This window comes from Sciurus carolinensis, unplaced genomic scaffold (genome assembly GCF_902686445.1).
Source record: "Sciurus carolinensis unplaced genomic scaffold, mSciCar1.2, whole genome shotgun sequence".
In the NCBI taxonomy this organism is placed as follows: Eukaryota; Metazoa; Chordata; class Mammalia; order Rodentia; family Sciuridae; genus Sciurus; species Sciurus carolinensis.
Genome location: NW_025920207.1, coordinates 172,479 through 189,690, shown reverse-complemented (window position 1 = coordinate 189,690; position 17,212 = coordinate 172,479).

Genomic DNA, 17,212 nt, shown 5'->3' with positions numbered 1-17,212 from the left:
GATGCATATTCCCACTGCAGTGCTCAGGTACTGTTATTGTTGGGGTGCCATTTGGGGTCCAAGTCTTTGATGTACTAAAGTAAGAAACTGAGCAATCAACAGAAGTAACAGGCAAAGTATAGCATTATTGAAGGTGAATGTGAAAGGAGCATTCTGTAGGGTAGACTGGAGTGGGCTGAGCAAGAGAAAGAAGCTCAAGACCCCCATGTCTGCAAATCAATCTTACATACTGAGCTCTGAGACATTCATTTACAAATATGAACCAGATTAAAGACCTTACACCATTTGCTCTCATTGATTATCTTGCAAAACATGGTCAGAATAGTGTTCAATATTTCTCCATTGGTTACTTTTGAAAGCCAAATTAGAATGCTGTCCACTTCATCCACCTTGGTCCTTTTAGAAGGTTAAACCTGAGGTGGGAGTTGCCATGGCAATAAGTGCTCAATGGTGGGAATTGTCATGGCAATTGCACTTATGGTAAACAAAGATGTGATGACGTGTCTCCCTCTTGTCATCCAGAGGCATTGTTCTGGTAACCAGCCTCCACCATCTTGGAGTACCTGAATTCTACCTAACACCTGCAAGCTAGAAAACAAAACCAAGTGATTCCCATTGTAAGCACAAAAGGATGGGAAGAAGACCTCCATGGATTCAGAGAAGCCTTAATTCCATCGCAGACTCTGGCACCATCAGCGGCTCATTTTCTGGATGGGGAAAATGACCATCAGTTATGGAGGGGATTCTGGTTTTATAGGGTACAGTGAGGCTGAAGTAATCATTGGAAACTGTGCACATGCAGTTTTGACTGTAAGGGACTTGTTGTACAGGTTAAATCCAGATCCCAAGGGTTGAGTACTCAAATCTTGACCATTGTCATTCAGGACTAATTGGTCATGGGAAAGGTAAAGGTTTTGGACCTGGCATTCCATATCTTCCCCTTTCCTTTAGAGCCCATTGTTATCAGGAATGCACTGGGAGAGGTTTAATGTTTGGCCAATTTCCCCTCCCACCTCATGAGCCATGCTGTTCCTCCATTTCTCTTGGGGAGCTGTCTTATAGGAATATTTTTTTCCATAACCCTTCACCCATTATTATATTATCCATTTAAAAATGGAACATTCCTTAAACTGTGAGCTCCCTCCAAGCTACCAGGCTGGCAAATTTCCTCCACCCCTCACAATTCTTCTATTTTACAAAGACCTTGTGGCCACAAGGGACAGGAAAATGACAGTGGAGGCCTCCAGGCCACTCTTGGATTCTTGGGCATCCAGAGATCTGCTGGGTTTTACCCCAACACTGCTGGTACTTGACAAAAGCACTCTTCACACCTCTGATGTCCTTGGTCAAGCAAGCTCACCTAGGCCTGCCCAGCCCTGGCAATACAAAGCCCACTTCCCAGACCACACCACTTCCCAGGAGGTCAGGGTGCACAGACGCAGGCCAGTGTGCTGGTGGCATGGAGTGGTGGCATCATGAGGGGGCGCTGCCGGTACTGGTCAGTGAGGAACCTGGTTGGTACTGATGGCACATTCTGAGCCAGCATGGGTAGGCTGGGTGAGTGGCTGCAGGCATTCTACATTCACCTTGAACAGAGGGATTGTGTTGGACACCAAGGAAAGTGACTGTGCAGTAGCCAAATTTGTGCCAAAGACTTCTTCCTGGAGAGAAGCGAGAAGGTATAGTAAACTCCAAGCCACTCTTTCTCTCTGTGACCTTTTGCCCTGAGACCATGCTGGGGCTGGCCTTTGTCACTGTCCCCAGAACTTCTTGATAAGCATAGCTCTGTGGGATAGAGCATGCTAAAACTAGAGCCTGATGAGTGAAAACTGCTTCCCCTGGCAAGGGGCCCTGGAAAACATGGTTTTTACAGTATTGGTATGGTGCTGCAGCTATTTCTTATCAGGTGATTTGGGGAAATTGTAGGGGTGGTGATCACTGAGTCACCCTCAGTTTGTTCTCCATCTGTGCTTCTCCACTGACACTCCCCCAACACCCACCCCAACTTCCTGAGAGAAATGGAGTACCACCTTGCCACTGGAGTTCTTCAGAAGTCTGTTTCCAAGTTCCTACCCATTGCACAAAACTCAAGTAATTAATGGGGATGTAGAGGTAATTGTAGCAGGAATAGATTGAGTCTCTGTGTATTCAGTGAAAGAGAAATCTTTGTTCTGAGAAGCTGAGTGATAGGTTCATCTGCCTGTTCTTTCTTTCAAGACTATTTTGAGAACAGAGTTGTGATAGAGACAGGGATTCCTTTAAGTTGAGTGGCATTGCGGCTCTTATCAGCAGACCCCAGCAGCTCACTGCCAATTTCTTTCAGGGGTTTTGTCTCCTGAATTTGAAGAATGAAATCCATGGGTAACAATGGAAGTTAATGGAGTGAAAGCAGTAGAATTCATTTAAGTGAGGAGAAAAGACAACCCTAAAGAGGTTAAAAGGAACATGATAGCAGGGTTCCACTTAGATTTACTAGTCTAACACCAAGGCTGTTAGTTACAATCTGTGGTAAACAAATATTGGAGAAGTACCAAGGATGAAGGTTGGGCCCATAACCTTCTAATTGGTAGTCACCTTTTGGCCCTTGAGTTTAAATTTTCCTATAACCTCCATTTGGGTCCACTCCCACTTCCATTTTCCAACCATTGTGGGACAAATCTTGTTTGGAATGTTTCTACAGCTAAACCACCTAAATCAGTCTTTGCATTTAAATACAAAACCAAAAATGGGGTTTGAAAGCACCTAGAAACCACTCCAGATGCGGGAACTCACGCAAGAGATTTTATGAAGTGAATAGTCAGAGTGTCTGCCTACAGGGTGAGAGAGAGAGAAAATGAGAGAGAAAGAGTGAGAGAGAGTGAGAGAGCAAGGGAGAAAGAGACTGAAAGCGAGAAGGAGAGAGAGAGAGAGAGAGAGAATGGTGGGGGAGCTATTCTTAAGTAGTAGAAATTGTGGGCTAATAACAAGGGACCAATGGCTGGCGAGGAGGTTCACGGGCTAACAGTCTGGGCCAATTACTGGCTAGGGAGTTTGCAGGCTAACAATCTGGGTTGTAAAGTGGTGTGGAGGAGGGAGAATAATGGTAGCAGCAAAATAGCAGATCTGATGCCAATACTCCTCCCTTTTTGTTTTTATAGATACTGGGGGTGGGACTATGGTCTTTCTACTGTAGCTTTTTCCTGCCAGCTAGGGGCGAAGAGTCTCAGTCCTGTAAAAAAAAAAAAAAAAAAAAAGACAGAGAGAGAGAGAGAATTAGGGAGGACTGTAGGTGGGAGCAGAGTTTTTGGAGCCAGAGGTGTCTATAGTGAATCACAGGTCTCAGCTTTAGGTGTCAGGGGCTGGTAGTCTTGAAGGAGAAGCGGTTGATTGGTTGATTGGTTGGTGAACTTTTATGTGTCTGCCAGCTCTGGAACTTGTGTATCTGATCTTGTAGGAACTTCTGTAGGCAATTTAGCAGGCATGGTCCTGTTTAGGAAGATCTGTAGACATTAAAACAACCAAAATTTCTGACTCTGGCAGTTTCATAAGAATCTCTTTTGTAGCCTCCAATCTTACTTATTCTTGGGGCTAACACAAATGTAGGTCTTAAGTTCCAATAAAGGAACTATTGTCTTTCCTTTTAAACCCAGTTATGACTGTATTTTAGTTATAACTGCTTTTGCTAGGTGTTCAAGACCAAGCTGGTCAAATTAACCTTGTTCCTGTCTGCTGTTAAGGGTCAACTGAGTTCCCACAGGGGTTAGAACTTGAGAGCAGCTTCTTAACTACTTTAGTGACTTTTGCTAGGTAGGATCTCCTTGATGAGGTGGCTTCCTTTGGAAGCATCAGGGATGTCTTCCTTTTTCAATGACCCTCCTCTGCAGCAGATGCACTGATCAACTTCTCATCCTCTAGTGGTCTCATCAATTTCCCTGATTGGGCAGTCGTGTGGCCCAGAATTGCAAAACTCCTTAGAGAAGCTCTTCCATTCCCTGGGTTCAGGCTGACTCAGAGGGCAAGAACCAAATATTGGGTTTCTTGACCCGTGTATTTTAATCTAAGTTTGATCTTAAACATCGAGCAAGCCAGTCTCACCAGTCATCAAGTAAGAGTAGTGGGCTTTATTAGAGTTTACAAGGAAAATACAAAATGGAATTAACAACAGTAAAACATTTAGTTTGTATAATAGCTATCTTGAATTTTGGTTGAGCTATACATCATATCCCGTTTGAGATCACAGTAATTTTACAATAAAAAAACAATCTTTTGAATATAACTTTAAATAAGCTGAAGTCTGGCTTATTTTGGAGACATTCTGACATGCAGCAGGGTGGGAGGAAGAGCCTTTCTCAGGTAAAGTGGGGGCTCTTTACAACTCTTAGGTAATGTGTTCTAGTTCTGAGGTTGATTTTTGTCTTCTCTTAGTGTCTTTTTTTTTTTTTTGGTGCGGGGGATTGAACCCAGGGCATTGTGCTTGCAAGGCAAGCACTCTACCAACTGAGCTATATCCCAGCCCCTTTGTCTTCTCTTTAAACATCTTTTTTACAAAGTTTACATGTATTGTTTCCTGAGTCTATATGAATGTTAGTTAACACAATGATATTACATCCAAAACATAAATCAAAGAAAGGCTGAGAGAGCTTGCTGCAATGACAGAAGTTGTATAAGTTCCACTCATGGGCCAAAAGGAGTCATTATCTAACTTATATTGGCATCAGACTGTGTTGCAATAGAAAATAAGCCTTCGAGGTTTGAGATCTGGAGTCAAAATGAGAGACTGAATGTTTTTGAGAAGACAGTCAAATGGGGTGGGGGTCACAAAGAATTTTAGATTGGGCAGAGCCTATGGCTAGGAGTTCTCAGGAACCCAGAGAAGGGAAACAGGAGAGGAAGCGGCATTCCCACAACCTCTTCCACAACCACCCCCATTTCCATTTTCCCACCATTCTGGGACAAAGGCTTGTTTGGAATGTTTTTACAGCTAATCACCTAAATCAGTCTTTGCATTTAAATACAAAACCATAAATGGGGTTTGAAAGCACCCAGAAACCACTCTGGATGCAGGAACTCACCCAAGAGATTTTATAAAGTTAACAGGCAGAGTGTCTGCCCTAAGGGTGAGAGAGAGAGAAAATAAGAGAGAAAGAGTGAGAGAGAGCAGGGAGAGAGAGACTGAAAGCGAGGAGGAGGGAGAGAGAATGATGGGGGAGCTATTCTTAAGTAGTGGAATTTTGTGGGCTAATAACAAGGGACCAATGACTGGTGAGGAGGTTCACGGGCTAACAATCTGGGTCATTTACTGGGTAGGAAGTTTTTGGACTAACAATCTGGGTCGTAAAATGGTGTGGGGGAGGGAGAATAATGGCGGCAGCAAAATAGCAGATCTGATGCCAATAGGGCTCATTATCCTCATTGCCTGATTTTTAAGTTATCTGTTCTATCTTATTAACTGTGACCAAATAGGACCAAACAGATTTGGTGGTCCTTTGTTAGAGAAGAGGAATCAGGTGGCTCATTATATGTACAAAGTCTGGGAGGAAGGCTAAAAACTCTAAAAATCTCTTCCTTGTAAACAGTGATCCACTTCACCCTTTAAATATAGCTCTTATATTTAAAAGGGACATTTATGTTTTTCTTTTCCTTTTCTCCCTCTTCCCCTGCCCTAACCTGGGGGCAGAGAACAAGATTACCTTGGGTTATCTGTGCTCCACAGGAAGGAGATATCTGTCAGAGAATCTAGGAAGTGAATATCTCCCAAATTAGCAAGTGACTGTTAACACATCATCAGGATGCCTTGGGAAACCATCTCAGGGCACACCTGGGATGTAACCATTTGCTGCCGCCATTATTCTCCCTCCCCCACACCATTTTACAACCCAGATTGTTAGCCCAAAAACTTTATAGACAGTAACTCCTTTAAAATCCCCTTCTTCCTTCAGATGGGCAGAAACAAATCTCTGGAACAAGAGTTTTCTATACTTCTCCTTTGCTAGCAAAGCAATAAAACTTCTTGTTCCTTTTTTTCAAAACTGTGTCATTATTGAATTGGCATCAGAGACAAGGATGGAGATTTTGTTACAAATTTTGTACCTCCAGTGGGACCTGAGAGAAGCACCCACTCCAGCTTTCTTGGGCAGGCCTGGCACTCCAGGCAACTGCACTTCCATACTGAGGATGTAAAGTAAACTTTCTGAGAACTGAGTACTGGAAAAATAGGAGATGGGTGAGTGTGTCTCTGGTCAAACCAGAGGAGCTATTTCTGTAACTAAAGGGAGGGATTGAGGGACTCCAAGCAGCTGCCAAAGCCCCCTTTGCTTCGGGGAACTCCTGCCTTCCTTCCCTGCACTGTATGGATTGCTCCATCTTGGTTTACTCTGAGAAAAAAGAAACTGAATGCAGTAAAGTTACACCTTGGCTATTTTGTAAGCTCCACTGGTGTGCACACCAAGACTCCTGATTCTACACATCTGCTTTCCCTTTGTGGGAATATCTTGTCCCTTTCCATGGGAACATCTGTGGCACTGCTAGTGTAGAAGTCAGGTTTATTTGGTATTTCGGAACTTGGGGGAATTTCCCCCATCTGGTCTGTCTGTTTTAAAGATTCCCATCTGTCAGTCATAGTTAGTGAATTCTCTATTTGTCTGTCTCTATGTTTTTTTTTAATTTTTTTATTTTATTTATTTATTTTTTTAATTGTATTACAAATGGGATACATGTTGTTTCTCTATTTGTACATAGAGTCAAGGCATACCATTTGTGTAATCATACGTTTACATAGGGCAATGATGCTTATTTTTTTCCCTTCCCCCCACCCCTCCCACCCCTCTTTTCCCTCTATACAGTCCTTCTTTCCTTCATTCTTACCGCTCTCCTTATCCCTAACCCTAAACCTAACCCTAAACCTAATGCTAACCCCTCCCACCCCCCATTATATGTCCTCATCCGCTTATCAGCAAGATCATTCGTTCTTTAGTTTTTTGAGATTGGCTTATCTCACTTAGCATGATATTCTCCAATTTCGTCCATTTGCCTGTAAATGCCATAATTTTATCATTCTTCATTGCGGAGTAATATTCCATTGTATATATATGCCACAGTTTCTTTATCCATTCATCAACTGAAGGGCATCTAGGTTGGTTCCACAATCTGGCTATGGTGAATTGAGCAGCAATGAACATTGATGTGGCTGTATCTCTGTAGTATGCTGATTTTAAGTCCTTTGGGTATAGGCCAAGGAGTGGGATAGCTGGGTCAAATGGTGTTTCCATTCCAAGCTTTCTGAGGAATCTCCACACTGCTATCCAGAGTGGCTGCACTAATTTGCAACCCCACCAGCAATGTATGAGTGTTCCTTTTTCACCACATCCTCGCCAACACCTATTGTTGCTTGTATTCTTGATAATCGCCATTCTAATTGGGGTGAGATAAAATCTTAGGGTAGTTTTGATTTGCATTTCCCTTATTACTAGGGATGTTGAACATTTCTTCATATATCTGTTGATTACTTGTACATCTGCTTCTGTGAAGTGTCTGTTCATTTCCTTAGACCATTTGTTGATTGGATTATTTGTATTCTTCGTGTAGAGTTTTTTGAGTTCTTTATAGATTCTGGAAATTAGCGCTCTATCTGAGGTATGGTTGGCAAAGATATTCTCCCACTCTGTAGGCTCTCTCTTCACATTTCTGATAGTTTCCTTTGCTGAGAGAAAGCTTTTTAGTTTGAATCTATCCCAGTTGTTGATTCTTGCTTTTATTTCTTGTGCTATGGGAGTCCTGTTAAGGAAGTCTGATCCTAAGCCAACAAGTTGAAGATTTGGACCTACTTTTTCTTCTATAAGATGCAAGGTCTCTGGTCTGATTCCGAGGTCCTTGATCCATTTTGAGTTGAGTTTTGTGTAGGGTGAGAGATAGGGGTTTAATTTCATTCTATTGCATATGGTTTTCCAGTTTTCCCAGCACCATTTGTTGAAGAGGCTATCTTTCCTCCATTGCATATTTTTGGAACCTTTGTCTAGTATGAGAAAATTGTATTTATTTGGGTTTGTGTCCATGTCCTCTATTCTGTACCATTGATCTACCTGTCTATTTTGGTACCAATACCATGCCGTTTTTGTTACTATTGCTTTGTAGTAGAGTTGAAGATCTGGTATTGCAATACCCCCTGTTTCACTCTTCCAGTTAAGGATTGCTTTAGCTATTCTGGGTTTCTTATTCTTCCAGATGAATTTCATAATTGCTTGCTCTATTTCTGTAAGGTACATCATTGGAATTTTAATTGGAATTGCATTGAATCTGTATAGCACTTTAGGTAGTATAGCCATTTTGACAATATTAATTCTACCTATCCAGGAACATGGGAGATCTTTCCATCTTCTAAGGTTTTCTTTAATTTCTTTCTTTAGTGTTCTGTAGTTCTCATTGTAGAGGTCTTTCACCTCTTTTGTGAGATTGATTCCCAAGTATTTTATTTTTTTTGAGGCTATTGTGAATGGGGTAGTTTTCCTAATTTCTCTTTCTGAAGATTCATCACTTATGTATAAAAATGCATTAGATTTATGAGCATTGATCTTGTAACCTGCTACTTTACTGAATTCACTTATGAGTTCTAAAAGTTTTCTGGTGGAATTTCCAGGTTCCTCTAAATATATAATCATGTCATCAGCGAACAGGGATAGTTTGAGTTCTTCTTTTCCTATTCGTATCCCTTTAATTTCTTTGGTTTGTCTGATTGCTCTGGCTAGAGTCTCAAGGACAATGTTGAATAGAAGTGGTGAAAGAGGGCATCCCTGCCTTGTTCCAGTTTTTAGGGGGAACGCTTTCAGTTTTTCACCATTTAGAATGATATTAGCCATGGGCTTAGCGTAGATTGCCTTTATAATGTTAAGGAATGTTCCCACTACTCCAATTTTTTCCAGTGTTTTGAGCATGAAGGGATGCTGTATTTTATCGAATGCTTTTTCTGCATCTATTGAAATAATCATGTGATTCTTAACTTTAAGTCTGTTGATATGGTGAATGACATTTATTGATTTCCGAATGTTGAACCAACCTTGCATCCCTGGGATAAAACCCACTTGATTGTGGTGCACTATCTTTTTAATATATATTTGTATGCAATTTGCTAAAATTTTGTTGAGAATTTTTGCGTCGATGTTCATTAAGGATATTGGTCTGAAATTTTCTTTCCTCAATGTGTCTCTGTCTGGTTTAGGTATCAGGGTGATATTGGCTTCATAGAACGAGTTTGGTAGGGTTCCCTCCTCTTCTATTTCATGGAATAGTTTGAGGAGTATTGGAATGAGCTCTTCTTTAAAGGTTTTGTAGAACTCGGCTGAGAAACCATCTGGTCCTGGACTTTTCTTTGTTGGTAGACTTTTGATGACCTCTTCTATTTCATTGCTTGAAATTGGTTTATTTAAGTTGTGTATGTCCTCCTCGTTCAGTTTAGGTAATTCATATGTCTCTAGAAATTTGTTGATGTCTTCGAGGTTTTCTGTTTTGTTGGAGTATAGATTTTCGAAATAGCTTCTAATTATGTTTTGTATTTCACTCGTGTCTGTTGTGATGTTTCCTTGTTCATTCCGAATTTTAGTCATTTGAGTTTTCTCCCTCTTTCTCTTTGTTAGTGTGACTAAGGGTTTATAAATTTTATTTATTTTTTCAAAGAACCAACTATTTATTTTGTTAATTTTTCCAATTGTTTCTTTTGTTTCGATTTTGTTGATTTCGGCTCTGATTTTAACTATTTCCTGTCTTCTACTACTTTTGGTATTGGTCTGCTCTTCTTTTTCTAGCGCTTTGAGCTGTAGTGTTAAGTCGTTTATTTGTTGATTTCTACTTCTTTTTTTGAATGCACCCCATGAAATAAATCTTCCTCTAAGTACTGCTTTCATAGTGTCCCAGAGATTTTGATATGATGAGTCTTTGTTCTCGTTTACTTATAAGAATTTTTTTATTTCCCTCCTGATGTCTTCTGTTATCCATTCATCATATAATAGTGTATTATTTAATCTCCAGGTATTGGAGAAGTTTCTGTTTTTTATTCTGTCATTTATTTCTAATTTCAATCCATTATGATCTGATAGAGTACAAGGTAGTATCTCTATCTTCTTGTATTTGCTAACATTAGCTTTGTGGCATAAAATATGGTCTATTTTAGAGAAGGATCCATGTGCTGCTGAGAAGAAAGTGTATTCGTTCTTTGTTGGATGGTATATTCTATATATGTCCGTTAAGTCTAAATTGTTGATTGTGTTGTTGAGATCTATAGTTTCTTTATTCAATTTTTGTTTGGACGATCTATCCAGTGGTGAGAGAGGTGTGTTAAAATCGCCTAGTATTATTGTGTTGTGGTCTATTTGATTTCTGCAATTGAGAAGGATTTGTTTGACGTACGTGGGTGAGCCAATGTTCGGAGCATAGATATTTATGATTGTTATGTCTTGCTGATTTATGCTTCCCTTAAGCAGCATGTAATGTCCTTCTTTATCCCTTCTGACTAGTTTTGGTTTGAAGTCCACATTATCTGAAATGAGGATGGATACTCCAGCTTTTTTGCTGTGTCCGTGTGCATGGTATGTTTTTCCCCATCCTTTCACCTTTAGTCTATGGGTGTCTCTTTCTATGAGATGAGTCTCTTACAGGCAGCATATTGTTGGATTTTTCTTTTTAATCCAATCTGCCAGTCTGTGTCTTTTGATTGATGAATTCAGGCCATTAACATTCAGGGTTATTATTGAGATATGATTTGTATTCCCAGTCAATTGACTCATATTTGTTTTTGACATGATTTGGTTTCTCCTTTATTTGGCTATTCCTTTAGGCTTGCGCCTCCTGTTGCTGATTTGCATCATTGTTTTTCATCTCTTCCTCATGGAATATTTTGCTGAGAATGTTCTGTAATGCTGGCTTTCTTTTTGTAAATTCCTTTAGCTTTTGTTTATCATGGAAGGATCTTATTTCATCGTCCAATTTGAAGGTAAGTTTTGCTGGGTATAAGATTCTTGGTTGGCATCCATTTTCTTTCAGGGCTTGGTATATGTTGTTCCAGGCCCTTCTAGCTTTTAGGGTCTGGATTGAAAAATCTGCTCATCTTCTTATTGGTTTCCCTCTGAATGTAATTTGATTCTTTTCTCTCGCGGCCTTTAAAATTCTGTCTTTATTTTGTATGTTAGGTATTTTCATAATAATGTGCCTTGGTGTGGGTCTGTTGTAATTTTGTATGTTTGGAGTTCTATAAGCCTCTTGTACTTGGTTTTCCATTTCATTCTTCAGATTTGGGAAATTTTCTGTTATTATTTCATTGAATAGATTGTTCATTCCTTTGGTTTGTTTCTCTAAGCCTTCCTCAATCCCAATAATTCTTAAATTTGGCCTTTTCATGATATCCCATAATTCTTGTAGATTCTGTTCATGATTTCTTACCATCTTTTCTGTTTGGCCAACTTTGCTTTCAAGATTAAATAATTTGTCTTCAATGTCTGAGGTTCTGTCTTCCAGGTGTTCTATCCTATTGGTTATGCTTTCTATGGAGTTTTTAACTTGGTTTATTGTTTCCTTCATTTCAAGTATTTCAGTTTGTTTTTTTTTCAGTATCTCTAAATCTTTATTGAAATGATCTCTTGCTTCCCATATTTGCTCTTTTAACTGTTGATTGGTGCGATCATGTAATGCCTGCATTTGCTCTTTCATCTCCTCCTTCAATGCCTGCATTTGCTCTTTCATCTCCTCATTAGCTTCCCTGATCGTTTTAATTACGTACATTCTGAACTCCCTTTCTGACATTTCTTCTGCTGTGCTGTCATTGGGTTTTATTGATGTAGTATCTAGGTTTGTTTGGGACATTTTCTTCCCTTGTTTTCTCATATTGGTCAGCTGTCAGTGGGACCCTGAGATATTGCAGTTTTCCGCTATTGGCTTATAGTGTCCCGGTAGATTTCCAGTGTATCACCTCCCAGCCTTCAGTAGCCTGATGTCTTGGAGGAATCTGATAAAGCAGCGCATCTGAAGAAAACTGCCCCTAGCCCCCTACTGGTTCCACGGTTTGGAACTGGTTCTGTGCGGAAATGCTCTCACTGTGGTCCTGCACCGTGCAGCTGGCCGTGTGGGAGGAGCCCACTGCCGGAGTTTGGAAGGCTACCTTGGGAAGACTCTAGCTGCCCTGCCCGGCTCCAATAAGCCACCTCTATCTGGGCCTGCCACCCGGGCCAATCTTTACCCAGTGGGCAGACTCACCTGTGGCTCTATTTCAGTCCGAGTCTCTCAATGCCTCCCCTTCTTAACTCCTGGGTTCTGGAGTGACTGGGGGTGCAGTCTCCCTCTAGGCCGCCATCTTGGATCGCCTCGTGAAGAGAGCCTGCAGCCAGAGTGGGCAGAGCCGTCTGAAGAGGTCTCTGGCTGCCCTGCCCTGATCCCAGAGGCTGCTTGCAGATCGAAGCTCTCCGTTGGTTTGGGGACTTGTGGCTGGTTCTATGTAGAAAACCTCTCACTGGGCGGTCTGGTCTGAGAAGCTAGCCTTGAAAGGCACCTCCCACCGCAGGGGTCCAGGCTACTTGGGGAGGTCTCTGGCTGCCCTATCCTGGTCCCTGAACCTGCTTGTGTGCCGGAGTACGTTGCGCTGCACTGGCCTGTCTCTATGTTTTTTGTTTGCATTTGTTTCTGGTCACTTAACATACATGCAATATTGTATTGATCCTATGGATTGTTTCTTGGGAAAGATCTTGGGAGAATGGCTACCTGTAGATGTAAACAAGTCTAAGAAAAAGATGATAATTTACTGTAACAACCTGGTCTTTGTATAGTTTTGTGAAATATTTACTGTACAATCTTGCAGTTGGGAGTTGGTCTGTCAGAAATAAAATAAGTGAAAGATTCTGCATGTATAAGAATGTATGCAATTACAAAATAAGTAGTCAACAGGTAAAAACTAAGTTGGATGCAAAAAGGCTCTCCCTTTAATGTTTGAGTATAGCAGGACAGCAAAAAGAGATTTATAATGTTTTTTTTTTTTTTCTTCTTTTCAACCTACTGCTAACATCTGAGTACTACTTCTCAGTTTGGCCCCAGGCAGTTGTGAATCTTCCTGCTGTAGGTCAGGAATACCAATCCTGACATAAAGGAGAAAAATGAAAAAACCCAGGAAATCTGCCTGGTCTGTAGAGAAATGGGCAAAGTGGACCTGGCCTCTACCCTGCTTTCCAGCCACTCTTTGTCCATGGAGTTTGAGAACAGGGCTGTTTGCCACTTCTGCAGATAAATGAAATCTATGTGAGCTATAGGCCTCACTGATTTTCTTTCTGCATTCTTGTCACATGGGTTCAAATAATGAAATCCACAGATCATGGCAGAGGACAAAAAGTAAAAGAAATAAAAGTAGTTTTAAATGAGAGAAAAAATAGATAGAACTCCTTATAAAGTGAGGGGGAAAATGGCAGAAAGCTTTTTCACTTAATTACGTTAGTGCAGGGACTTAGGCTTCTGGATAAAGGCATTGATCAGAGTCCATGCTGAACAAACATCAAAAAGTGTTAAGGCTAATTTTTGAGCTCTATGCTGTATGTTTGTTGGGAAGGTACCAAGGCTGTTGGCTTGGACAATAACACTCTATCTGGGTGTGTACTTTTAGTGCTCAAGTCTGAATTTTTTGTAATCTCCATTTGGGTCCACGCCTATTTCCATTTTTCCTCCACTCTGGGACAAAGGAGTGGTTTGGAATGCTTAACCTCACAGGGTTGCATTTACATTTGAAAAAAACTTATGTGGGGCATATTATAATTATTGTAATGATAAACTAGTCACAAGAAATGGGACAATGGGTCCTAGTATTATTAAATTATAACCTTGGGACAAATAGTCTCCCCTTTTTTAGATCTGCCCTATTTGGCCAGGGTATACTTCTGGGTGCAACTCTGCCTGTTGCCCACAGAGCTAAAATAAAAAGACCTTCCTGAATCCCCATGAATTCAAGTACCTGTGTCTTGACCCTGCTAATTTCTGGAGAGACATCACGAAAAATGTCTCTATGGTCAATGTGACATTTATTAGAGTACCCCAGATACATAAGTATGTAAACAGAGAATCTCTGGGTACAATTGAGAGTGGAAATTTTACTTAAAGTTGATGACATTATTGTAATACAAAACTGCTCTCCCCACCCTTTGCATCACAACCTAGCTTGTCAGTCTGAAAGCTGCTCTCCCCACCCTTTCCACTGAAGCCATTTTCCCCACCTCCCAACCACTTGTCATTCTGTGAACATCCTAGCTAGCTATTGGTTCATCAGTCAGCTTGCAAGTATCCTTCTCCATTATTGGTTTGTTAGCCCCTCGGAATTCAACTGCTTCAGGGTAGCTACCCCACCATCTTTTCTCTTGCTTTTTCTCTCCTACTCACTTGCTTTCTCTCTCCTCCTCGCTTTTCCACTCTCTCTAGTGAACACTTTCTCTTCCTCTCATTTTCTCTCTTACCCTGCAGGGAGACACTTTGTTTGCTTAATAAACTCCCTTATGTGATTTCCCGTGTCCAGCATGGTTTTCGTGGGATTTCTTACAATTATGATGAAAATAAGGGAGACTGGTCAAACAGTAACCTGTGTAACCCCTTGAGTGCAAATTGGAAGAGAAAACAGTTAAGGTACAGGTTTTTAAAACATGCCAGACTGGCTGATCCCTTTCCTGGATTAAAATTTGTTGTGTAAATTACATGTACAGATAACATGTTTTGGGGTCCAGTTATCAATGCATAGTGAGACCACCAGAAACTAAAGTAGAAAAAAAGTTTATTTTGGGGAAAGAGAAAAAGAAAAAAAAAAAAAAAAAGAAAAAAGAAAATAGACTGATGCGTCGGGACCACTACTCCAAGTGGGGCAGTCGTAGGGAGTGACTTCAGCAAACTGGTTTTTAAAGTGAAAACCATTAAAAAAATCCTGGCAGGCTTACAATAAGAGCCTTTTTCCTCTCCCCACAAGGACTGCAAGCAGCCAACTCCAGATTATCTATTTCAGGCTGCACCTGGTGGGTCAGCAGGGAGGGCTAGGCTGGGGAGCTAGACTATCCATATCTGAAGCCAGCAGCTTCTGATGCCTTGGAAAGGATTTCTGCTTCACAGAAATGGTCACAATGTCCTTAATTCATGGCCACTTTATTTTATCTCAGGTACTGTCCTTGTATTTACCACAGTTAGCACAATTCATTGATTTTATTAGCACCCATTTTTCTTTGGTCAATCTTAGCTAGATATATTTGCTTTATATCAGAGGGTCTCTATCTTTTTCTTTTTATAAGGGAGTCTCTACTCTTACTTCTCTAGAACTTTAGTCAAATCATTGACTTATTATAGCTTGGGGTGAGAGGGGTATAATGGGACCGAATACTTACTGAATAAGTTCTTGGACTTTGGAGGAAAAAACGCCTCCTAGAGACTGCTTTCTTTTGAGGATGATAAAACATATCCTCTTTGCCTGCAACCAGCATCTGGAAAACATTCATCTTGGGAGATAATAGCTGTCGTTGTATGGCCTTCTTTTTTCCTCCCCCTTTTTTCCCCCCTCAGGCCTCATTATTTTGAGAATTTCTCACTTTTTATATTCATTATTCCTGACTCTGAAAGGAAAAGGAAAATTGGGGTATGACTTTCTGGCTTATTTGAGTTGGGAGGGGGTAAAGTGGGGAAAGGGCTTTCCTTCAGAGTTCTGTAAGTGAACATGGGGACATGCCGAGGGAGATGTGTGAGGGAAGTCCTGAGATCATAAAAGTTAGTTTAACTCTTTATATTGCTCCAGGAGTTCAGGTGGTGAGTGGGGGGAGGAGGGTTGCTCTGGGATATTTTCTGGCAGTTGCGGATGAGTTGACCACTTTATCAAAAAACTTAAACTGAAAACAGAGAGAAGAAAAACATTATAGGTGAGGCCCAGTCAGATTTGGGGTGCTCCTCCCATGAGTTCATGGGTTCGGTTCCTTTGGAGCATAGCAAACATGATTAACCTTGGGACCATACTTTACTGATGGTTTCATTGTTTCCATCCTCCTTGACAAATTATATAAAATAAGACCAGAGACACAATTAACAGTATTGGCTAGTAACCCAGTTATATGTGTGAAAAAGTACTTAAAGGATTAAGGGAAGATATCCCTTCAGCTATATTGCTCCAAATTCCTTATTATCAAATGTAGGTGATTGGGCATTTGTCATGGCCAGAACCTGAGATTGTAATTTTAACACATCTAAAAAGGCATTATGAAGAGGATCAAGTCCAATTAAATGATTATGTACATTTTGTCAGTGAATCTTACTGTCATTGCATGGAACCCGACTAAGGTAAAAATGAGTACAGAAATGTGATTAATACAAAATAAATGTTGCAGCATCTGGAACATGTTAGTGAATATCATGAAGATGACAGAAGTCAATAATCTCTTACAAGGAGGTGGAAGAACTGAGAAGTTGTTCCCATAACAAGGCCTGGAGGCCAAGGAGAGGAGAAGGTCTGTATTTTGGAACTTCAACATTGTCAGAGTTATCAGGAATGTAAACCAACATTTAATTTTTAAATGTTTAACTCTTAAATGTCCCCATCAATGACATTATTTGATTTTTGGAAAATATCCTTTTATTGGTATAGCCTGTGTTTAGTAGAGATCTCTGTATTTCTGTTACTTAGGGCTAGATAATTATACTAGCAAACATAGACTAAGCCTACCTGCAAAGCTTAGGTAGATCTGTAGCCCTTAAAATGACTAAAAATTTCTGACTCTGGCAGTTCCTCTTGATTGTTATCAGGCACATCTGCCTAAGAACCTCTCTTTCATAGGTTCCAATCTTTACTTATTCTAGAGGGGTAACACAAGTGTATATCTTAAGTTACATTTAACTATTGTTTCTTTTAAATGTCCAAGAATGATTATATTTTGGTTTTAACTGTTTTGTTAGGTGTCTAAGACCATGCTGGTCAAATTGACCTGTTCTTGTCTGTTAGAGAATCAGCTGAGTTTCCACAGGGGTCACTCATGGGGAACTTGAGAGCAACTTTTTAACTCCTTTAGTGCCTGCCATTTGCTAAATAGGGTCCCCTTGATGAGGTGGCTCCCTTTGGAATCATCAGGGATAGCTCCCTTTTTTCAATGACCCTCCTCTTCAGCAGGTGCACTGATTGGCTTTTCATCCTCCAGCGGTCTCATTAATCTCCCTGATTGGGAGGTCATGTGACCCAGAGTTGCAAAGCTCCTTAGAGAACTTC